This window comes from Sarcophilus harrisii, chromosome 2 (assembly GCF_902635505.1).
Source record: "Sarcophilus harrisii chromosome 2, mSarHar1.11, whole genome shotgun sequence".
Taxonomy (NCBI): domain Eukaryota; kingdom Metazoa; phylum Chordata; class Mammalia; order Dasyuromorphia; family Dasyuridae; genus Sarcophilus; species Sarcophilus harrisii.
Window position 1 is genome coordinate 208,988,164 of NC_045427.1, and position 23,081 is coordinate 209,011,244.

Consider the following 23,081-nt stretch of genomic DNA (forward strand, 5'->3'; position numbering starts at 1 on the left):
TAATAGTGATGCTTGTGCTAAGTGAAATGAGCAGAACCAGGAGATCATTATATACCTCAACAACGATACTGTATGAGGATGTATTCTGATGGAAGTGGATTTCTTTGACAAAGAGAAGATCTAACTCAGTTTCAACTGATCAATGATGGACAGAAACAGCTACACCCAAAGAAAGAACACTGGGAAATGAATGTAAACTGTTTGCATTTTTGTTTTTCTTCCTGGGTTATTTCTACCTTCTGAATCCAATTTTCCCTGTGCAACAAGAGAACTGTTTGGTTCTGCACACATATATTGTACCTAGGATATACTGTGACATATATAACATATATAAGACTGCTTGCTATCTAGGGAAGGGGGTGGAGGGAGAGAGGGGAAAAATCTGAACAGAAGTGAGTGCAAGGGATAATGTTGTAAAAAAATTACCCTGGCATGGGTTCTGTCAACAAAAAGTTATTATAATAAAAAAAGGTAAAAAAATAGTGATGCTTGACCTTCAAGTGATTCTATGAAGGTTTTACAGGGCATAGATAACAAAGCTAACCAGGTGTCTTTTATTCTAGGAAGTTCCACTGGAACACTGAATATTGATATTTAGAAATCTTTCTGATGTTAGGTAGAGACTGCAATGGAATCAAGCATTGGATTGCATGTACTCTAGGAAAGAAAAAATACCTTTTCCTTTCAGTCTGAAGTGGAATAGAAAATAAAGCTAGACTTTTTGAGACATGGGTTCAAATTCTACTAGATGAAATCACTTCATTTCTGTGGTTCTTAGTTTCTTCATCTGTAGAATGAAAATAATAATATTTGTACTATCTGTAGTTTCTCAAAGGCTTGTTGTGAGGAAAGTACTGTATAAACTTCCCAATTTGTTTAAAGTGATTGGGAGGGGAAAAAAATGTTCAGTCTTTATTTGTTATTTTGGAGGGAAAAGGGTTCCCAAATCTTTTACATATATGTGACAAGTGATATAAATTAAACTATACTTGCATTTAAAATTTTAGAATGATGAAAGAACTACAAAATCAGAAGGTACTGGGTTTTCTTGACTCTAAGTCTCTAGAGTAAACTTGATCAGGCTGTCTTCTGGGAGTGAAGGGACTCTTTGCTACTCTTCTCTTAGTCAATCCTTCTGATCCCATAAATGTGTTAAAACTAAATCAAATGGCAAAAATTAGTGGCTAATTATCAGTTAATGATTTAGTCTTTAAGTGTCTGTCATTTTAGTACCTTCCCCTGGGGAGCAGATTGCAATGTACCTTGTGAAAGCTTTAAAAGTATTCTATTTGATATTCAAAATGGTCCCTTCCTATCTTTCTAGTTTTCTTACACCTCATTTACTTCCCCTACCCCTACTTCCCATATACTCTGTTATACAGTGATACTGGCCTCCTTGCTCATCCTTCAATAAGACATTCCATCTCTAGACTTTAGACATTTTCACTGGTTATTTTCTATGCCTGCAGTGCTCTCATCTCCATCTCCTAGTATCTCTGACTTCCTTCAAGTGTCAGCCAAAATCTTATCTTTTACAAGAAGTATTTCATCTCCCTGCTTAAAAGTAGTCCCTTCTCCCTATTGCATATATTTGTGTGTGTGTGTATATCACACAACTGTGTGATCCTCATTTAACCTCTTAGACTTAGCTTCCCCATCTGTAAAATAGGGATAATTAGAATACCTACATCCCAGGTTGTTGTAAGGATCAAATGAGATAATACTTGTAAAGAGCTTTGCAAACCATAAAATGCTATATAAATACTAAACTGTTTACAAAAGAAATTATTGGAACTTCAGAATTGGCAGATCAAAAACAGAAAAATAATCTCAAACTATTTTTCCCTAAAGTTCTAAAAAAAATGAAGTCTAGCTATAGTTTCCAAAATTTACAAGGCAGGCTTTTGCTATATACAATCTTTAGGAAGTCTAAAAGGCAGATATTTATTACATTCTTAGGGCAGCTGCTATACTTGACAAAAAGGATGTAGCTGTACACAGAAATATCTTTACTTTGGCAAACTACCAAACTTGTCACAGTGGATAAGAGCACCATCACTGCAGGTGTAATGCACTTTATGTGGTAACTCAGAGAATAATAACAGATATGTAAGCATCACTTTAAGATTTACAAAGTGCTTTAGTTTTATTACCTCATTTGAGTTGCATGGTACAAGGCAGGCAATCTGCTTGGGTCAGATGACAGATGAGGAAACTGAGATTCAGAGTTGTGCCCAAATTTATACAGTTATTAAATGTTAGAGGTAGGGTTTCACAGAATAACCCATTTATGGAATCCCTCTGGCTATCAGTTGGTTGTTGTCCTTTGTTCTCTAAGAGGACCAAAATGACCTCACTCTCTTAGTTAAGTCTGTCTGACTGGCTGATCAGACCACTACAAGCTCATATGTTCTGCCACAGCTCAGAAACAAATAGTCTCTATGAATATTTGGGGTGCTTTCTCTAATTTTGCACATCTCACATTTCCTCTGAATTAATTCCATTCTGCTTTGCTCACAGAGCATAGCACCTTCTCTGATGAGGCAAGCCATGCTGGGTATTCCTGTGTTAGTTTCTCCCATGTCATACAATCAATTGTAAAGTTCTTGAGAGAGACCTTGAGAGTATTCTTATGTCATTTTTTTCCTAAGATAGCACAAGCAGCAGAGAATCAATTCATCTTTGTTGATATCACAGCTTCAGAGGTTGCATTAAGTGCACAATCATTCACAAACAAAAAATCATGCACAATATTCCTTCCTTTTTAGGTTTGCCTTGTGGCTTTTTCAAGTTGAAGTATTTACCATCGGTGCAGTAGCTGACTTTGATGTTGTTTGTTCTCATTGAAGACATTTGGCAACATGACTGATGAACTTCTCTGGGTAGCCAAATTTTGACATAACTTGCCATAAGTTCTCACAACTGACAGCATCAAAGGCCTTGATTAGATTTAGATCTACAGATGTTGTATACAGATATCTATTCTGCTTCTGGAATTTCTCCTGGAGTTGCTGGGTGGTAAACACAATATCGACTGCTCCTCAGCCCCTTCTGAAGCCACACTGGCTCTCAGGTAGATAACTTTCTCCCAGGTGTAGGATCAGCCTTTTAAGGAAAACTCTGGCAAGAACTTTGCTATCAATGACTAAGAGAGAGAGACACTCTCCCCGCCCTCCCTCCCCATGACTGTCACAAGACATTTATTCCCCTTATCTTTATAGAGATGGACAATGGAGGCATCTTTTAACTTCTGGGGTCTTTTTGCCATATAACCCAGAAAATTTCAGTCAACTTTTGTATGAGCAATGGACCTCCCAACTTGTAAATCTCACATGGAATAGAATCCGCACCAAATGCTTTGCCATATGAAAGTAGTCTAATGGCATTGAAAACTACTTCTTCAATTGGAACATCAGCTGGGGAGTGATTGATTTCAACTTGAAGTAAATAGTCAATAGCTTCAGCATTGATTGATGACAGTCTGTTAAGAACATTATGGAAGTGTTTAGTTTGTCTTTCTATGATCATGTCCTTATCATTAATCAATGTGGCTCCATCAGCACTAAGTAGTTGAGATGCACCGTAAGTCTTTGGCTCATTAATAGTCTTCAAGGCATTATAAAAATGCTTTGGATTGTTATTATCAGCATAAAACTGAATTTCATCTACCTTCTTACTGAATCAAGAATCCTGGTTCTAAGTTTCAATTGTACTTTACTTTTGATGGAATTGAATGCTACCTTTTTAGAAATGGATGAACTATCCTGCTGGTATTCATTCCTGGAATTTTCTCTCTCTACTACTCTTAATTATTGACTTCCCTGGCTTCCTTTAAGTCCCAATTAAATTCTCACTTTCCACCGAGTCTTCTCTAACAACTCTTCAATCTAGTGCCTTATTTCTGTTATTTCTTATTTATCTATCTGTTTGCAGGTTCTCTCCTTTATTAGATCATTGCTTGAGGATAGGGACTATCTTTTTTTTTCCTTTTTATATTTCCAATACTTAGCAAATAGTAAGCTTACCATGGGACTGACACATAGTACTTAATAAATTTTTATTGATTGATTATTTATAATTAAGGTTTTCTTCTGTTTAACTTGAGGACAAGGTATAAAAGGGAGAGAAAATAAGTCATTAATTGGAAAAATAATAAAATTAAATATAAGAAAGAAATATGATATCTATAGCTACCAATCTAATGATCTTATAAAAAACATAAGTCTAGAGTTCTTTATGAAACCATAGTGACTATTTATGACCATTGGTTCCTTTTCTTTTTATGGTCCATCCTCTTTAATTATACATGCAAATATTTTTATAGGAAGTGAGGTTATATTTTAATTAATCTACAGTTTACAGGTGTATATAAAAAGATAATAAGTGATGTTAGTGGGAAGGCAGGCACAATTTCTTCTGTTTCTGTTTTTTGGGGCAAGGAGAATGATCTATATTCTAGAGAGCAATTGATTATGGTACCATTAGTAGGATTATGACATAATATGAAGGAAGCACCAGAAAATAGGCAGAGGAGGCACATTTTATGTGGCAATGGGGTGTTTGGATATTGACCTGAATATTATAGGTACATCATTATGGAAAAGTATCAGTGGTTGGAGTGAGGATACATTTTGAATGTCCATTTTGCTTGTGACAAATATGCACAAAACTCTTGAAACAAATATATATGATCAATCAAAACAAATTCTCCCCTTGGCTAAGTCTAAAAATGTGTAGCATTCTGCACCCCAATTTTTATCATAACTTACCTAGGAGATGGATAACATACTTCAACATTAGTCCTCTGGAGTCATAGTCAGTGTGTTAATCAGAGTTCTTCAATCTTTCTGAGTAATTTGTTTCATAGTGTTACTATTTTATAAATTATTGTGGTTCTGCTCACTTTCAGTGTGGAAGTGTGGTAACTGAATGATTTCACTCTCAATACTGGAAGTCCACAGTGTCATGGACTTGCCATGGAAGGCCTTCCCTTGTATTGTCATCATGATGGGTGTACTAATCACTAAGACTGATAACCTGGGATGCTATTATCTCTTTCTCTCATTTTAAAATAATATTTTATTTTTCCCAATACCTGCAAAGATGTTTTCAACATTCACCTTTGCAAAACTTTATGCTCCAAATTTTTCTCTCTCCTTCCCTCTTTTCCTCCCTCCCCAAGATAGCAAGCAATCCAATATAGATTCTTCTAAACATATTTTCATATTTACCATGCTGCATAAGAAAAATATCAGAAAGGGAAAAAAATCATAAGAAAGAAAAAAAAAAAACCCAAGATACTCTTATCTCTAACAAACCTGTTATACAGTCCATTCTCTCCATGTGTTCTCCAAGAGTAGCATGAGAGGTCAACTCAAAGGAGTAAATTAGCTCAGAGTGGTTAAAAATTTGATTATGGTCAAATTAGTAAGTATCAGAAGAACCCAGGACTCTTCTGATTCCAACTCTGTCATTATTCCTATCATATCACAGTGTTCCTTCATCTGCTAGTTATTTCAGAACTAAAAGATGAACTTTGAATATATATCATGACTTGAACTCATTGAGGATTGAACTCAGTTCAAATGTTTTCTTTCTCATCATTCTCTCAGAAGCATTTTTATTTTATTCTTCCCATTCCAAAGATCATTTTTCTTAGAAGAGAATACAAAAACAAGAAGTTTAGTAGTTTAGGATTTTAGAAAAAATGTAGTCCATTATCAAAACATCCATATGTCCCAGCAATCTTTACATCTCTTCTTTGATATTCCTCTTGTATTCAATATAGTTTATTTTTTAAGAAAACTCCTCTTTTTTGTACTTAGCATTCATTCAAAGACCAGCTTTTTATGAGACCCAACACTGAAGATACATTTCCTATAGAACCATACTATTGTTTTGTATTCATCTTCCATTCTTTGCCTTCTGTTTTCTCAACATGAAAATTTAAAAGTCTAAGATTGCCATATTGTCTATGTATTCACATTGGTATCTTTAAGCAGTGCTTCCCCTATTTAGTCTGTACCCCACTAGGCAGGGACAGCTATAAACCCCTTATCAGCATGAAGTAGCTCCAGAAGATGAGATCTCCATCCCTTTGTCCCAAGTGAATTTGGATTTCAAACTTCTTGAGAGGGGGAAAAGATAGGGAACAGCTTTTAGGAGGGAAATATAGCAATAATTCTAAGATCTCTTGACCTGAGAGTACGATTGTTCTAACAATCTGTCCGTCAATGATTCTAAAGTCTTCTGGCCTTAGAAAAGTCCTACAAACCTTACTGACTGTCAGACAGATAATTTGTTGGTCATTGATAACCAAGTTCCTGAAACAATAGTGAATAGACCACCTCCCAAACTTAAGATTTATAAGCCATAAGATTTGCAAATGAATAACATGAAGCTCTGATCTAACTCTGTCCTATAAATCTATCTTCTTGCTCTTGGTTCCTTGCTAAATTCTTTTGGAATTCAATTGGCATTACAATTACAATAAACTTTGCCCCTTGACTTGAAGATGGGTTCAAGCCTGCAAATTCTTTTGAGCCACCTTGCAACACTGATATGTGACTCTCAACCTTTTGGGACCTCTTCTGAACCTCAATGTTTTGACTTTCCTTCCTTTTCAGATAATCTCTAGTTAAGCCCTCAGACTCTCCCAACTTTCTCTGTAAAACTTTAAGATATTTGATTTTATCTATTCTTTCTCCAAAGTTTTAAAAATTTCTCTCTTAAACATCTAGGGAGCACATCAGAAGATACCTGGATTTGCTTACCTTCTCTATCAACAATTCTAGAATGGAGGTTATTAGAATCAGAATAGCAGCTCCCTTTGCTTTCCTTCCCTTTTTGAATAATGAGGTTATCAATCAAGAAAAGTAACCAACTTATCTGGTAATATGTTTTGGGCAGAGAATTCCAATAAATGTATATAACTAAATGAAGCACTCCACTACAATAGTGCCAAGTTTTCTGATAAACGTGTGATTTTTTTTCCTGAATTCATCTATTTTTTTCTTCCTGTCAAAATTGTCTGTGGTATATACCAACAAAAGTATTTTCTTTGTTCTTCTTCCACTGATTCCTCTCTCTCCCCTATCTCTATCATGCTCTCTCTTGGCTCCTTGATTTGCCCATGTGAGTATATCTTTTTAATATGTAGTATTATCCTACCACCTAGCTCCTTTTATCTGGTTTACTGTATTTGAGTAAGTTCCAGATTGTCTCTTTTCCTATACTATACCTATTCATTAAAATCTATTGTTCATCATGTTTATTATACATATTTTGTAATTTATATATAGACCTCTGATACTATGGGATTTATTGGTTGTTCTCATTTCAGATATTATTTTCTTTGAATTATTGAGTAGGACTTTTCTTATAGTACCTTTTATATTTTACCTGGTATTTTTATGGTACCACGTTGGGAGATCCAGAGATAGGAGCAAATTTTGAACAGCAGAATTGTGGAACACATAACTCTCAAAAGAAGAATTGTAGATGGACCAAAGTTCCATATAGAGACTTATGGTGGGTAAAAATAGGTTACAATATTTTATAAAGAATGAATTGAATATATTAATTCTTCTAGTAAATCTAAAATTGGAAAGGAAGTAAGATAATCATGTATTGAAATGGAGGGATAACAAATTGATAACTGAATACTACACATGAAGCATTAAAAGACATGGGAAGGTATCTAATATATTGAGTACATGCTCTAGTAGAAGGTTTATCAGAGGATCCTAAAGATATGACAAAAACAAGCAAATCATGTCAGATGAAAAAATGTAGTTAAGTCTGTTCTAGTGGAATAATATCTACATCAGTGATGTCATAGGTTCAATGAAATACTTAAGTATTGTGTGTGGGCACTGTTATAACAGAATACTTAACTGAGATACATTCCATCCATCCATCCATTCATTCATCCATATATCCATATATTCATTCATCTACCTATCCATTAATTCAATAAGCATTTATTAATTATCTACCATTTGCTAGACCTTGTGCTAACTCCTAGGGATACACAGTTGAAACAAAAGTCAGTGCCATTAAGGAACTTTCATTCTATTAGTGGGAAATGGCATGGGAATAGAAAATTTTATATAAAATATATGTACAAAGTAATTCTGAGAAGTAGGCTCTAGCAACTGTGAATAGAATAATCTTAATTAGGAAGTAAAGTTAAGCTGAGCCTTAAAGAAAGCTAGGGATTCTGGGTAGACCTGAAAAGGAAGAACATCTTGGAAAGATCTGGTCCCAAATACACCACCCTTCTAACCTTTTGTTGTTGTTGAGTTGTTTCAGTCACATTCAACTCTCCCTGATCCCATTTAGGGTTTTCTTGGCAAAGATAGTGAAGTGTTTTGCCATTTCCTTCTCTAGCTCACTTCACTAATGAGAAACCGAGGCAAACAGGATTCAGTGACTTGGAACATGCTCACACAACTATTAAGTGTCAGAGACTGGATCCAAATTCAGGTTATTCTAATTCCAGGGTTGGTGCTGTATCCACTGTTCCACTTGGTCCTAATCCTTTAAAATCCCTTAAATAAACTGGTATAAATCCCTATGCAAAAAGTTACTCAATTCAGCACGATGGGAGGCAGTATAATTATAGTAAACTTGGAGACTGGAAAGCTTGGATTTAAATCCTTCTTAGAGTGACTTCCAATCTATATGGCACTGGGCAAGTCACTTACACTCATTTGTGCTCATTTATCTCATCTGTAAAATGAGGGTGTCAGGTTATATGACCTCTGAGGCTTCTTGCAGCTCTTTATTTATGAACTATGCTCAGCTGTTTCCTACAACTGCTGTTATTTCAGGGTCCTAGGGGAACTTCTGATGACACTCAAAGGGCCATCCTCACTTCTCTCTTCTTGTTCCAGAAGAATTCCTCCATCCCCGTCGTTTCTCATCTGATGCAGACATGCATGTAACTGTCTCCTTCAAAAAGAGGAGGCGATATATAATCCTTAATTAAAACAGTGATGCATTGGCCTGATGATTGCTTTTAGGAAATGATCTTTGAAACAGTGTAGCTTTGTATCTGGCTCTGAAGCTTAACTTATACTAGTTCTTTTCTCTTTAAGTCTCACCATGGCTTTCACCCAATAACAACAAAGTCTGACCTTTTCTACAATTCAGAAGCTCCTCTTGAGGCTTTCCACAGGAAAGAAAACCAGGGAGAGTGAAAATGGGGAGGGGGAAGTGAAGGAATAAAGTTATAAGACTTTAGGGAAAAAAATTACATATGCAGACCATGAAGGACCAAAGAAATTTGAATGGCATGAATGAAAGAACATGAAAAGAAAAACCAATTCTGAAGAGACTCAGTGAAGGAACAAGAGTATAAACTTTTAATTTCCTCTTGTTCTTATTCATTTCCAGTCAGGGTTGAAGGCAGAAATGTCATCATGTTTTCAAGAATATGACAAAGGAAATTGAAACAACAAAACCTCCTGTCAGGGAGTTCCCTGATCAACTAGCCGAGGTTACTAGGAGGTGAGCTTTTGTTTGGGACCTTGATTGCATTTCCCTATGGAGGGTGTGGGGACATGCCCCATAGACAACCTCTTTTAAAGGATTAAGGATATCTCCTGGGAAATTGGTACGGGGACATTGGCCAGATTTTTCTGCATGGAAGCCATAATTTTGTTCTTGGTTTAGAAGTATTTATTGAAGACTTGTTCTGTTCACTGCATAACATTTTCAGTTTTCCCTACTACCCCACCTCCCATCCTTTTCTGAAAAATCCAGAGAATAACAAAGATCTGAGTCCTGGAAAAAAAAAAAAAAAACTTTATACATATAAAAAAGCCTCCCCCTTCTCCTAACTGATTAGTGACTGATTTTGGTTAGAAACATTTTTCTGAGAGTTAGTTCCTAGCTCCCCATGGAGGGACAATGGCCTAATATTTTAGCCCCAAAGATGGCAGCCATAGAAAAAAGAATCACATGATTGATCACTGAGAGTTTGGGGACTCACCCTCCTGCACTGAAGAGGAAGAATTTCCTGGACAACATCAAGTTCCCAGAGAATGTGGGAAATTCAAGGTAGAGTTAAAATGATCCAAAGAGATTTGGAAATGAGTTTCACTCTAAGATTGAAGTGCTATTGTTATTCAGTGGTTTCAGTTATGTCAAAATCTTCATGTCCCCATTTGGGGTCTTTATGGTAAAGATACACTAATGGTTACCATTTCCTTCTCCAGATCATTTTAAAGATGAGGAACCAAGGCAAATAAGAGTTAAGTGACTTGTCCAGGATCACACAACTGATGTGTTTTAGAGTAGCAATTCTTAACCAAATGATGTGTTTGGAGTCCAGCACCAAGACCAGATTGATAGAGAGACCAAATGCTGGGGTTTGGTCATATGAAGAATTCACACTGGCTAATTTCTTTGGCAAAATGTAGATTTATTTAGAAGAAGAGAATACTGACAAAATGAAGAGATATAGTAAACACCAGTGTGAGGAATTAAACTGAGTGAAGATGCTCTCATGGGAATATAGTTTTAAACTATACTTAATTGTGACAAGATTTTATAGTAACAAATGGAATTATAGCCAAAAGGCTGCGGGGTTTTTTAATAGCTTTAGGTGAACATTCCCTTTCTGCTTTGCCCCCTATCTCTTAATTAGCATTTAAACACTTCTTTTAAAGGTGATCATGGCTTTGGATTCTCTTAAGAGTTTATTACTTGAAATCTTTTGTTTCTGGGTTAGATTTCCAGGGATTAGAAAGTAAGCCTGGACTCCCTCAAAGTCCCCTCAATAATTTGGTGTTTTGCACTTTAAGCTTTGCACTTCCTTCACTGACAAACACTGTGTCAGATAGAAGATGCCCTTTCACCCTTTCTTGGGAGATCTTTTTGCTTTTTCTTACTCTGAGAGTCTCTGATTGTTTTTGTTCCACACACCAGGAATGGTAAATATGAAATAGAGTTGTCAGAGCAAATAGATAGAAGGAAAGGGGTTTTAACAATTAAACAATGGAAAAGACAAGTTCCTTAATAGACCTCACATTACTCCATAAGGGAATACTTCATAAGGTTGGAGTCTGCCCTTAAATGACAGGCTAAACCCATAGAGGACTTTAGCACTCTAAATAGTTAGTTAGATATAAGAAGGAGAAAGATATTATGAGGCATGGTGGGGTGTGTGTGTGTGTGTGTGTGTGTGTGTGTGTGAGGAAAGATACCATGTGACATGGAAGAGGAAGTGAGGGAAAAGACACCACAAGGCAGAATGCTGTGATGGGCTATAGCCCCAAAAGGGATTCAGCAAAGACGGCATGGACCATGAATAGATTTATAGGGGGAATTTAACCTCACGGGTTTGACATAACTTGGATTTTTGGCTGGACACAGCAAATTAGGGCTACACAGGACCTCTACAGAGGATGAAAGTTTAAAATTAAACTGATCCCCATCAGTCCCTTCCCCTACTTACCTCGGGAAATAATTTTATCAGTACTTCAGGCTCTCTCTGCCAACTCCATCTAATAACCCAGACCTCATCATAGATAGTAAATATCTGAAGCTGGAGTTGAATTCATCAAAATGAATCTTCCAAACCTAATGCTTTATCCACTGTGCCTTCTAGCTGCTCTTAACAGTCTATTTATGTCCAGTGCTAGCTCCTTCATGGCTCATGGAATTCTGCTTTGTTTTGATGTAATATGATTTTGTGGTCCCCTGAGTTTAGGGTGACTTCTGTTCTAACAATAAATCAGTAATCCTAAATCTTCTGGCTTTAGAGTCTGCCTCAGGGATTTCCCACACTCCCAATCTAAGAACAACCATCTGCCAATTCTGAATAGACTACTCCTCAATTCATTTCTGACTGTCAGATAGCTTTTGGCTTCAGGATAGTCCCAGGACCAAACTTCTGAGACAATAGTGATCATCTGTTGATCAGTGAGAACCAAATTTTGGAGACCATTCCTCCTTCCTACCTATAAACCATAAAATTAGCATATTAATGATAGAAAGCCGGACAAATGTGTCTCCTTGCTTCTGTTTCTCTGCTAATTTATTTTGGAAATTCAGCCCACTTTGTAATGGTATTATAATTATAATAAACTTTGCCCTTTGGCTAAGGGGATGGGTTCAAAGCTGCAAATTCTTTTGAGACACCTTGTGTAATGCTGGAGAAACTGAGCAAAATAGAGATTAGAGAGATTTAATAATTTATTAAATCGGAGAGATAAACTGGGACCAAATGGATCCATGGTTTGATCCCAGGGCTGAATGAGACTATTGTCTCCAAGCATACAGCAGCCAATGAGAGTTCTCAATGATATATATACACATGGCTCAGACTCAGGGGCTAGACAGAGCTGGTGGCAGAGTCAGGGTGCTGAGAGCTGAACGAGACTGTGACAATCCGGTTCTGACAGGGTATGGGGGATTGGATGACCTAATGGGGAAAGGAACCCTAGAGATGGGGAGAGGCATCTTGATAAGACGGTATCTGACATTCCAGTAGCTTGGATGGGGAGAGGCATTCTGATATTCTAAAACATAAGATCTTTTATCCTTATCAAATATTCTGATAAAGAGGGAGGGGAGGTTTTGCAGGTTTGCAGGGGAGGTTGAGCTTTGAGCTGATTATTATAAACTAAAGCAGAGAAAATAAGTCAGGACTGGGTCAGGATAATTAGGGAGACTGAGTCAGGACAATGAAAGAGAATTGTGGGATAACACTTGCAACACCAGTCTATGACTCCAAACTTTTGGGGTCTCCTCAACCTCAACATTGGTTCTCCTGGAGACTGCTTCCTGAACTTTGTTCTTGTGACTGGTTGCTTTTTTCCAGATCTTCCTCTATTTAGCTTTCTGTCCCAATGCTTAAACCTCAGTTTACCACTTAACAGAACACTGTCATCAAAATTGGCCTCCTAGATGTATTTTATATCCTAATTATTTAATATATTTACCATTAATTAATTTACCATTTAATTTATTTTACTATTGCTGAGACCCCAGTTTATTAGACTGCCTAGGTTTTGAGCTTTGGTTATTTCTGAAATTTCTTAAAGCTAGCTAAGCCTGCTTTTAACCCTGATAACTAAGGAAGGAGAGGAAACATAGACTCATGATTTACAAGAATTTACACCCAAAGTTTTTCTGGTAAAATCAGAATTACCCAGAAAAATCAATAAGAATCTAAATCCCCCCAGGCCCAAGTCCTTAAGTGTTCCAGTTCTTCAAGTGTTTACTCTAAAAATCAACAGCCATCAGAGAAAACAATTGGAAAGTTAAATTCAAGTCAATAAAACAAATATTTATTAAGGACTTTTTATGTACAAAAGCACAAGATCTGATTATGAGGAGACAAAGAAAAACTTGAACAGTCCCTTCTTTCAAGGGATTTAAAACAACTGGAGACTTCTGATACACAGTACACAGATAATTGTAACACAAGGAAGACTGAGAAGAATTGAGCCCTCTCAGGCAGGAATCTATTGAGCGTTTATAGAGGAGGTAACACCAGAATTGAAGGAGGAAGCAAAGGTTGTCAGAAGGTACAGAAGTCATGTTGACAGCAGAGTTAAGGAATGACCATGATGAGGTGTGAGAATGGGCTCAGAGGTAGATGCAGGTACAATGTGAAAAGAATTCATGATCCCGAGAAATTGTGGCAAAAGGAAAGTTTTATTTTTCACTAAAAAAGAATTCTTTTAGTGGACAAACCCTAAATCAAATCAGGAGATTTGTAAGGAGTATGTTGACAATTCTCAGTTTGATGCGCAAATCCTGTCCTGGAAGCTGGGGGGCAGTTTGAGTTATCAGACCAAGATCTCCAATTGAATAAGCTATTAGGAGTGATCCTGGACTAATCTTCAACTCAATAGAGTACAACTGCTCAATAGAAGGTGTTGTCAGTCCCTGCCAGGATAAGTGTTCCCCAAGAACTTTTTGGGGAACACTATTTGCAGCAAATAGAAGTACAATTTGGCTATAATTCAGAGGGGTTTTTTTTTGGGGGGGGATAAGGAATATTTTGAAATAGACCTGCAAAGAGAGAGTAGAAGCAACAACTTGTGAAAGGTACTAAACTTGAATCTGAAGACTTTGCATTTTGTCTTAGAGGAAATAGGGAACTCCTGGATGCTCTTGTACATGGAAATGAGCTGGTTAGAATTAGGAAAAGGAAATGATACAGTCAGACTTGTGCCTTAGGAATAATATCCTGAGAAGAGGAGACTACCATTTGGTGGAAATAGCATCGGGCTTTGTTATAAGAAGATTTCTGTTTGAATCCTGGCTCTGACACTTATTAGTCAGGAAGTTTTGATGATGAGGTCCTGAGTAATTTGGTGGGATTGTCAGAGAAAGTCTAAAATACTAATAAGATTATTCCTTGAGCTACCCCTTATGGAGCCCTTGGGTAACCCCACCTTACTGTATCCAATCAGAAATTCAAGTTATGGTGTCAAATCCCAGAAGTTTAATTTTCCCTATAAACCTGTCCATGGCCTATGCCATCTCTGATGAGGGTTTAACCTGCCATGGTGTTCTATCTCAGTTTTCTTTCTTCCCATCCCCTCTCCCATGCTTTATAGGGTTTTTCTCCTTATGACATTTTTCCCCCCATGCCTTATGGTATCTTTCTTCTTCTTATAACTAACTAACTCTTTTAGGATGCTAAACTCCTTTATTGATTTAGCCTGCCAGGCAATAATATACTCCCACTCATGTTGTATTCCCTTTTTCCTGGTTAATTGTGAACTCCATTGGGGAACTTCTCTTTCCCATTGTAAATTGTTTTAAAAAAAAACTTTTCCTTGCTAACTATATGCTCTCCTAAATCTATTTAATATTTACCACTTCTGGTGCTTATTTTACTTTTTCATTTTGTCTGTAACCTCTACTCATAAATAAATGTATCTTTTGGCAAGGAGAAAGCCCTTGTGAGTTCTTCACATGTGAATTGCTGAACCCCACCATTTGGTTCCAATTGTGCTCCTTAATCTCATCATTGGTGTCTACCTCCAACTCATCATTTGACACTGAGCAAATCATTTCATCTTTTTTTTTTCCCCCTAAGGCAATTGGGGTTAAGTGACTTGCCCAGGATCACACAGCTAAGAAGTGTTAAGTGTCTGAGATCAAATTTGAACTCAGATCTTCCTGATGTCAGGGCTGGTACTTTATCCACTATACCACATAGCTGTCCCCCATTTCATCTTTTTAAGCTGTGATTTCTTTATTTAAGAGGCAATCTGGCAGAGTGGAGTGAGTAATGGATATAGAGTTATGAGGTCCTGAATTTGAATCTTAACTCTGAGAGATGCTAGCTGTGTGATGATAGGCAAGTCATTCAACTTTTCTGAACTTCAGATTCCCCCTTACTAAAATGTAGATAATAATTTCTTAGTACCCGGCTCACTGGGTTGTTGTGAGACTCAATAAGATAATATATGTCAAATGATTTGCAAACTTTAATAAAGCAGTATATAATGTCAGCTGCAAAAAAAATCTATATGCTCTCTGAGGTCCCTTCCAGTTATAAATCCTTTGAGAGTGAAGAGGTGGGAAAGTAGAATGAAGTATTGATCAAGAACATAGGAAAAAAGGTGAAGACATAAAATGACCCAGAAGGAATAGTGTTGATCATGGTAAAGGAGAGATTCAGAGAATAGAATAGAATAGTAATCCTTACATTTTTCATAGCATGTCTGTTGAATTCAAGGAGGCTCTAAATAGTTCAGAATAAATTTGAAGCTCACAATAATAATTTTATTTACATTCCCTTCAATTTTACTAGTCAGGATAAGTCCCAGTCAGGTGCCAAGTGGTGTAGAAAACATGGAATTTGTTATCATTGTTCCTTTAGATGAGGTGTAACTCTGCTACTGAGAGAAACCCATGCTTCCCAAAGTAGCATAATTTAGTAACAGCAACATTGTACTGGATTTAATAGCAACACCCAAAAAAGGAGACATTAATGGGGCAATGTTTACTTAAAGGGCATTTTGTCTTTTTATTCCCCTTAATTTTTTCCCCTTTTTTTCCTTTTCTTTTTCAGGGACAAATTCCCAAAGTCAGGTGAGAGGGAGATGAAGATAATGGCATGATGAGGAGACCTTTGAGAAGTGACTGATAAACCTGGGCCTCAGAAGTCAAGGCAGGTTTTAAAAAACATGCTTTTGTCAGAGGTCAGGACAAGGCAGCAGGTCAAGAATGTAAATGTATAGATAAGAATAGTTAAATAGAAGCTCCCAATAACCAGGAGGTTTTGAAGTAAGTGACTTTGATATTGAGTCAAAAATCTGGCCCAGCTGAGAACTTCTTGTATTTTTCTTTTTGGAGGAAAAATCAAATTCTAAAATAAAGTCTAGTTCAGAACCTCAAATAAAAAACAGCTAAATAAATACAACAGATTGAAAATACTGAGCAGCAGTGGGAATGGGCACTTCATGGCATAGTTGAAAGTGGATGTTGAAATTCCTACTTAGGAACTCCTTAGGGTGTAGGCAGAAGAGGCCAACAGGGAGCTTTGATCATTAACTGGGAAGATTAATTCATTCTCAGTCATTTAACACCTTAGTATGAATTAATATTTTGGTTGACTCCTGATAACCAGAGGTTCCCCAGAATTAGCTTTGGGATAATGTCTAGGGGACTGGCCTTTGAGTCAGGAGCACTTGTAGTCAAGTCTTTTTTCATATTTTCAGAGTAAGCTTTCAACATCATGAATTTCTGTAAGTTGTCTACAATCGCCAGAATGAAATGACAAGTCTGGACAATAATCCTAATACGACCCTGAGAACTGGCATTGTGAACCAGATTTTAAGGGACTAAGGGTCTAGTCTCAGTTTTGTATAATCTGAAGTAAAATCCTTTCACTTTTCTGGATTTCATTTTGTTCATTTGAAAAGTAAAGGACTTGACTATGTGATCTCAAAGATTCAGCTCTTGCACTCTTTGGAGCTTGAGATGTGGGTAAGCTTTGATGAGTATGGAAGATAGGGCAAATAGAGGGGAATGGGAGAGTTTCAGAATATAGATTTTTACTTGACAGGTCTAGAAAGAAGGGGGGAGCAGACTCCTTATAGGAGGCTTTGGGCATCCTACTTGATGGAGCATTGAATATAGGGGAATCAGGATGATGTAAATTGTGTTCCCCTTTAACCTTTGGGGGGACCCTAAAACTGTGTTCCCTTTTGGGGGGGAATTCCTGAGTCTCAAACCCTGGGAGGGGCACATCTTTTCCCAGACAACACCCTTCCCAAGATAAATAATTTCATTTAATTGGAAATCTCAGCCTGGGGCATAGTCAATATCCTTTGGAGTTGTTCAAACTCCCAGTTAAGTAATCTCATTCAATTTTGAATTGAATTGAAGCCCCAAGTCTCAGAAAGCTAAAAATTACAGCTCTGAACCCCAAATCTTTGCAGAAGTTCTAACAGGATTTCACCCACTGGTGAAGGTATTTTCTTCTCAGTGTTAACCGCACCTTGGCCAAACTCCTAATTAGGAGCTATTTGCCCCTCTGGACTTAGCCCACTGATGAAGATATTTTCTTCTCAGTGTAAATCCACCTTCTCAAAACTATCCTGCCAGGATTCTTTGCCCACTAAGAAAGCTGTTTTCTTAGTGAAAATAGATCTCTTTTTGCCATAGACTTTGGGTTTGCGAATTCTTTCTCAAAGAACCAGGGACATCAACCAGAGAGGATCTCTTACCCTCAATTCTCGCACCTCATCAAGGATACCTGAAATCAAGGTGAACAGGTATGAAAATAAACTTTTCCAGAACCACAATTTAGTTCAATATTTGGTTATTGCTGTTACTATATCTATTGGGTTCTATCTAATGACCTCTTATTGTCCCCAGAGCTGTTGGTGCCATGTGGTACCTCTGCTTATTCCTTCTGCTCTGTCCTGGATATATTGGTTGCCCAGATATTTTTGGGAGAAAGAATAATCATAGAAGTAAAGGAAATAATAATAATAATAATAACATGTTTCTAGATTGCGTTGTTGTAAGAAAAACAAAATGCTTTTCTTACAACATTCCTGTGCAGTAGACAGTACAAATAATCTCATATTCATTTTATAGAAGATGACATTGAGTCTTAGAGAGGTTAATACATTTCCCTAAGGTCAAACAACTAGTAAATAAAATAATAATAGCTAGCACTTGTATAGTGAAAAGTAGTTTTACAAATATTGACAGAGGCCAGCGTAAGACAGCATATCAAGAATGTAAGTGTATAGGCAAGAACAGTTAACTAGAAGCTCTCAATAATCAGGAGACTATGGAATGAGTGACTGATATTGCGTCAAAAATCTGGTCCAGTTTAGAACTGCAAGGTACTGATCCTAATTTAACTGAGGGGAAATGAGGTACACAGAGACTAAAAAAATTGCCCAGGATCACATGGCTAGCTAGTAAGTGTCTGAGGTGGAATATTTGAATCCAGGTCTTACAGATTCCAGGTCCAGCATCAGTCCTCCTCACTAGCAAGTTTCCTATCATAAACTGGATTTTAAACTGGTCTCCTGAGCTCTAATTCAGAGTTGTTTCTAATATATATACTATGTTTCCTCCTCTGGTCTAACTCCTCATTTTATAGATGGAAAAATGGAAACTAGTGTGGTGAAGCAAATGGCTCTGAATCCCACAGCAAATTAATGACAAGTCAAGACTAGAACCCATTCTCCAGTCTCCTTAATAAGTATGTTTTCTGCTACTCACACAACCTATTGAGAGGCAAGTGAACAAGAAAGTATCTATAGACAGGTACAATTTCACAAAGAAATGAAGCAGAAGTACATTAATGCCTGAGATTCAAAGATTCTAGGAAAATCTCCCTGCCCCACCTAAAACTGTCTCCTATTGATGCGGGAAAGATTCCAATCTTTGATTCCCAACCCCCCTAGTTAATGTAAATTACCCTTTGACTCACAAATCCTGGTCCCTTTGAATTCCAATAGAAGATCCGGACCTGTCCCAGCCCCACCCGGATCTGAGCCAACTTTGGGGCTACATCCAAAAGCCCCTTGAGCTAAGTCTCTTATTATAAAAGGGCCACACTGGGAACCCCTCTTTGCAGAGATTCCAAACATGGTAGCCATGTGAGGACCCTCTGTCCACTGGACCCTCTGTCCAGTGCCCTCCTTATCTCTACCTTCACCTATCTCCTACTTCTAAACGCAATAATAAACCTCTTTTATCAATCTAGCTCTCGGGCCAATAAATGCTTTTATTGGGAATTCGTGCCGCTAGCTACTAGACCTCATTTACTGCCGTATCCTTGCGCCAAATCCAAGGGGGTTGCAGGAGAGCTCTGTTTGACTCCCTATACCCCAAACCTGCCATTAGACTTTAACTAAACCCTAATTTCATTTAGGTACCCAAATCTAGACTTCAACATTTGGTCCATATCTCAACACTATATGTACATTGAAGCCTGAAATTCCTCTCAAGGGACAAAATAAGACTTTCATTTCTCAAGGACAGATGTAACTTAGAATGAAAAATATCCCATAGTTAGAACATCACAGCTTGCAGAAATAAGGAGAAAGAATCAGACTTTGAGATGAGATGCCTCAGTCCACAGTCTCACTCGGATATTTTATCTTTGTGGCCCCCAGCAAGCAATCTGGTTTCTTTGAATCTGTTTCTTCATTTGTAAAATGGTAGCAATAGGTATTTTGTAAATTTTAAAATGCTAGAGATATGGAGTTCTTGTTTATCAGAGCCTTTCCTTCTGTTTGGTTTGAGGGTAGTATGGGAAACACTAGGACATAAAATGGCTATAGAGTATTCAATCAATGAATGAAGGAAAAGGTTCATTAAGGATACAAAAATTAATTTAGATCATCGATACAGAGTTTTAGAAACCTTCCAGTTAAACCCCTACATTTTACAGATGAGGAGACTAAGGACCAGGGAGAAGAAGGGACTTGCCCATACTAGAAGCAGATTTTGAACTAGGTCTTTTGAGGTCAAAGGTTAGTGCTTGTTCACCACATGGTCACTTCTAACTAGAGTTATAGGTGATGGAAGGCACTCCTTTTCACTGTCCCAATGAATTTTCTTTTTTTTTTTTTTTTTTTTTGGATCAGGATCAAATGACTTGTCTAGGATCACACAGCTAGTAAGTATCTGAGATTGGATTTGAACTTGGATCCTCCTGACTTTAGGGCTGGTGATCTATTTGCTGCACCACCTAGCTTCCCCCTTTCCCCTTCCCTAGGAAGTTTTTAGTGAAACCTTGAAAAATCTTTCATCATGAAATAGAACTATTCCCTCTCCTTTCCTAGGAATTCTTTCATTCTGGAATGAGTATGACATTCTCCTAGACAGTAAGCAATTTCAATTATTATACACCACCCTATTGGGTAAAATGGCTTGAACTCAAGGCCAGCCCCCAAAGCATCAATTGTTGCTTAACCCACAGTGAGACTAGTCAAGTGTGACAAAGGAACATCTGTCATCTGCTACAAGGAGGCAAGAATTTCGCCTTTAAAATCTTTATAAATATGTTTTTTTTTTCATTAAGGTGAAATTAATCTCCATTTCTCCCCTCTAGCAAGAATATGGTCAAACTTACATGAGGGAGATAAAAAAAATTGTAGTTAAAAGGGCCAGCCCAGATATTCCATCTGATCCATTATGTTATCTGCACTAGTGGGAAATAATGCTGCCCACTAATTTCTTCCATTTGTCACATGGCTGGAATCAAATGCTTAAGATGACAAATCAACCAGAGGCTTAATGACTTTTCTTCTCTCTCTCCTTGTCTCTCTGTCTCACTCTCCTCTTTAAAATTTATTGTTTTCTACATATGCAACAGCCAGCCTCAAAAAAGGTACAACTTTGGGGAGCTGGGTATATATGTGTGAGGATGGCTTGGCGCAGTGGGAAGGATGTTGGATTTGGAGTTTAGAAACCTGGGTTATTTTTATGTCATTTAAATAACTACATGAACTTGGGCCAACTGTCTCTTCTCCCTAAGATTTAATGTTTTTATCTGTTAAGTGAAAAAGGTATATTGTTTGATCTCTAAGGTCTTTTTTAGCTCTAATCCCAAAATAATATTATTTATGCTTTCTCTGATTATGTCTCTTGTTCATATTTCTTCTGTCTTCTTGACCTGTCTTCTCTTCATTGTCACATGACACATGAATGAATGAAAAATTATTTACCAAGTATTTCCTATTTTCCAGGTAAGCACTGGTAATATAAATACAAAATTGAGATGATCTCTCTTCTTAAAGAGCTTACATTTTTAATGTAAGGAGACCACACAAGATTTAGTAGTAAATGATAGACAAAGAAGAAGGTTTGGGTCTGCTGAGTGACAAGGATGGTGAATTGAGCTGTAGGACAGTTGATTGGAATGTCCTTTTCATAAACTACTCCTTTTAATAGTAGTATTGAAATGATTACTATGCTGAGAACAAGAGGTAGAAAAGAGACTAGGGCACAGGTATATTGGCAAGCTAGATGATAACATAGTCCAGGTGGACAGATGGATGGAGTGTAAAGTATTGTATAGTTGTATACAGAGTGAATATAGTTGGTTAGGGGGGTTTGCACATAATCATCAATCAAACTGCTGATTAAATGGGAGTGGAGAGAATTAGTTACAAAGCTGAGAAGATGAACTCCTATAGGAACTTGAGTAATTGTTTTTGGAAGTTCAATACTGAGAAAGCTATTCTAAGTGAGGAACAATGGAGCAAAGACAGGTAAGATGATCCAGATTCAGGTTAAAAAATGGTTAGATATGGTGAGAAGAATAGACTTGGGTCTACTAGGTCTATAGCCACTTAGATAGAGTGAAGGATATAGTGGATTACATAGAGTTATCTGTGTAAATTCTATGCTTCATGGGCATTCATGATTCTAGAGGACCTATTGTGAGGTACATCTCCTTGCTCTGTACAAATTGATGATGAGCTAAAGATGGGGAATGGAACTTTGTTGTCATTCAGTCATGTCCAGTTCTTTATGACCTCACTTAGGATTTTATTGGCAAAGATGCTGGATATTTGTAATTTCCTTCTGCTGTCCTTCTGTTCATTTTACAAATGAGACAAATGGGGTTAAGTGATTTGCCCAAGGTCACATAGATAGTAAGTATCTGAGGCCAGATTTGAATTCATTGAGTCTTCCTGATTCTAAGCCTAGAATTCTATCTACTGCATCACATGGTCAAATTCAGTGGTTTGTTTTGCTTGATTATATTTCTGTGTTATAAGGTAGGATTAAAGGGATCATTGATAAATGTTAGCAACATACAAAAAAAAAAAAAAGCTCTAACATAATATTTTTAAAGAGAAAAAAGAAAAGAGAAAAATAAATTCTTTAAGACCTTATTCATATATCATCTCCTAAGTGTAAGCTTTTTTCCCTGATGCTTCTACTAGGAAGTAATCCTTTTCCTCTTAATTCCCATAGGACGTCTCACCTTTCTCAAAATACACATTGTTTTAAGTTTTTTGTATAGATGTCATCTCTGGTTTGTGTGCTTACTCTGCTAACCTTTTACATTACCTCATGACACAGACCTGACTGAGATCTCAAAAACCACTCAGAGGAATTTAAGATTTAGTAGGTTTTAGCCATTCATATCAGCTTCAAATACGGGCCTGTAATGGACTACATGTCTCTCGTTTGAGGACCAATCTAATTAAGTGTGCACAGGTTCATCACAAGAAGGCTGATTCATTAGCAGCTGAATGTTTTCAACCTTGGCAACTCATAAAACTGTCTACTAAAGATATCTAGAGATTGGGATCTATGTTAATAGAGGAAGTACTCATAATGATGGAATTGTGGATTTTTAAAAGATTAAAGAACATGAGAATATTTTAGATTCCTGACTAAACCTTAATTCCTTGAAAACAAATCTGTATCCCTATGATCAAGCATAGACCCTTTATATATTTTGCTCAATTAAACATTTTTAAATCAAATTAAACTCTTTTACCTTTTGGGTTCTTTTTAGTTCTCTAAAAACTAAACAGTTTTAGTTATAGTGTTATAGTGAGGTACTACTACTACACCCCTCTCAGATTGGCTAAGATGACAGGAAAAGATAA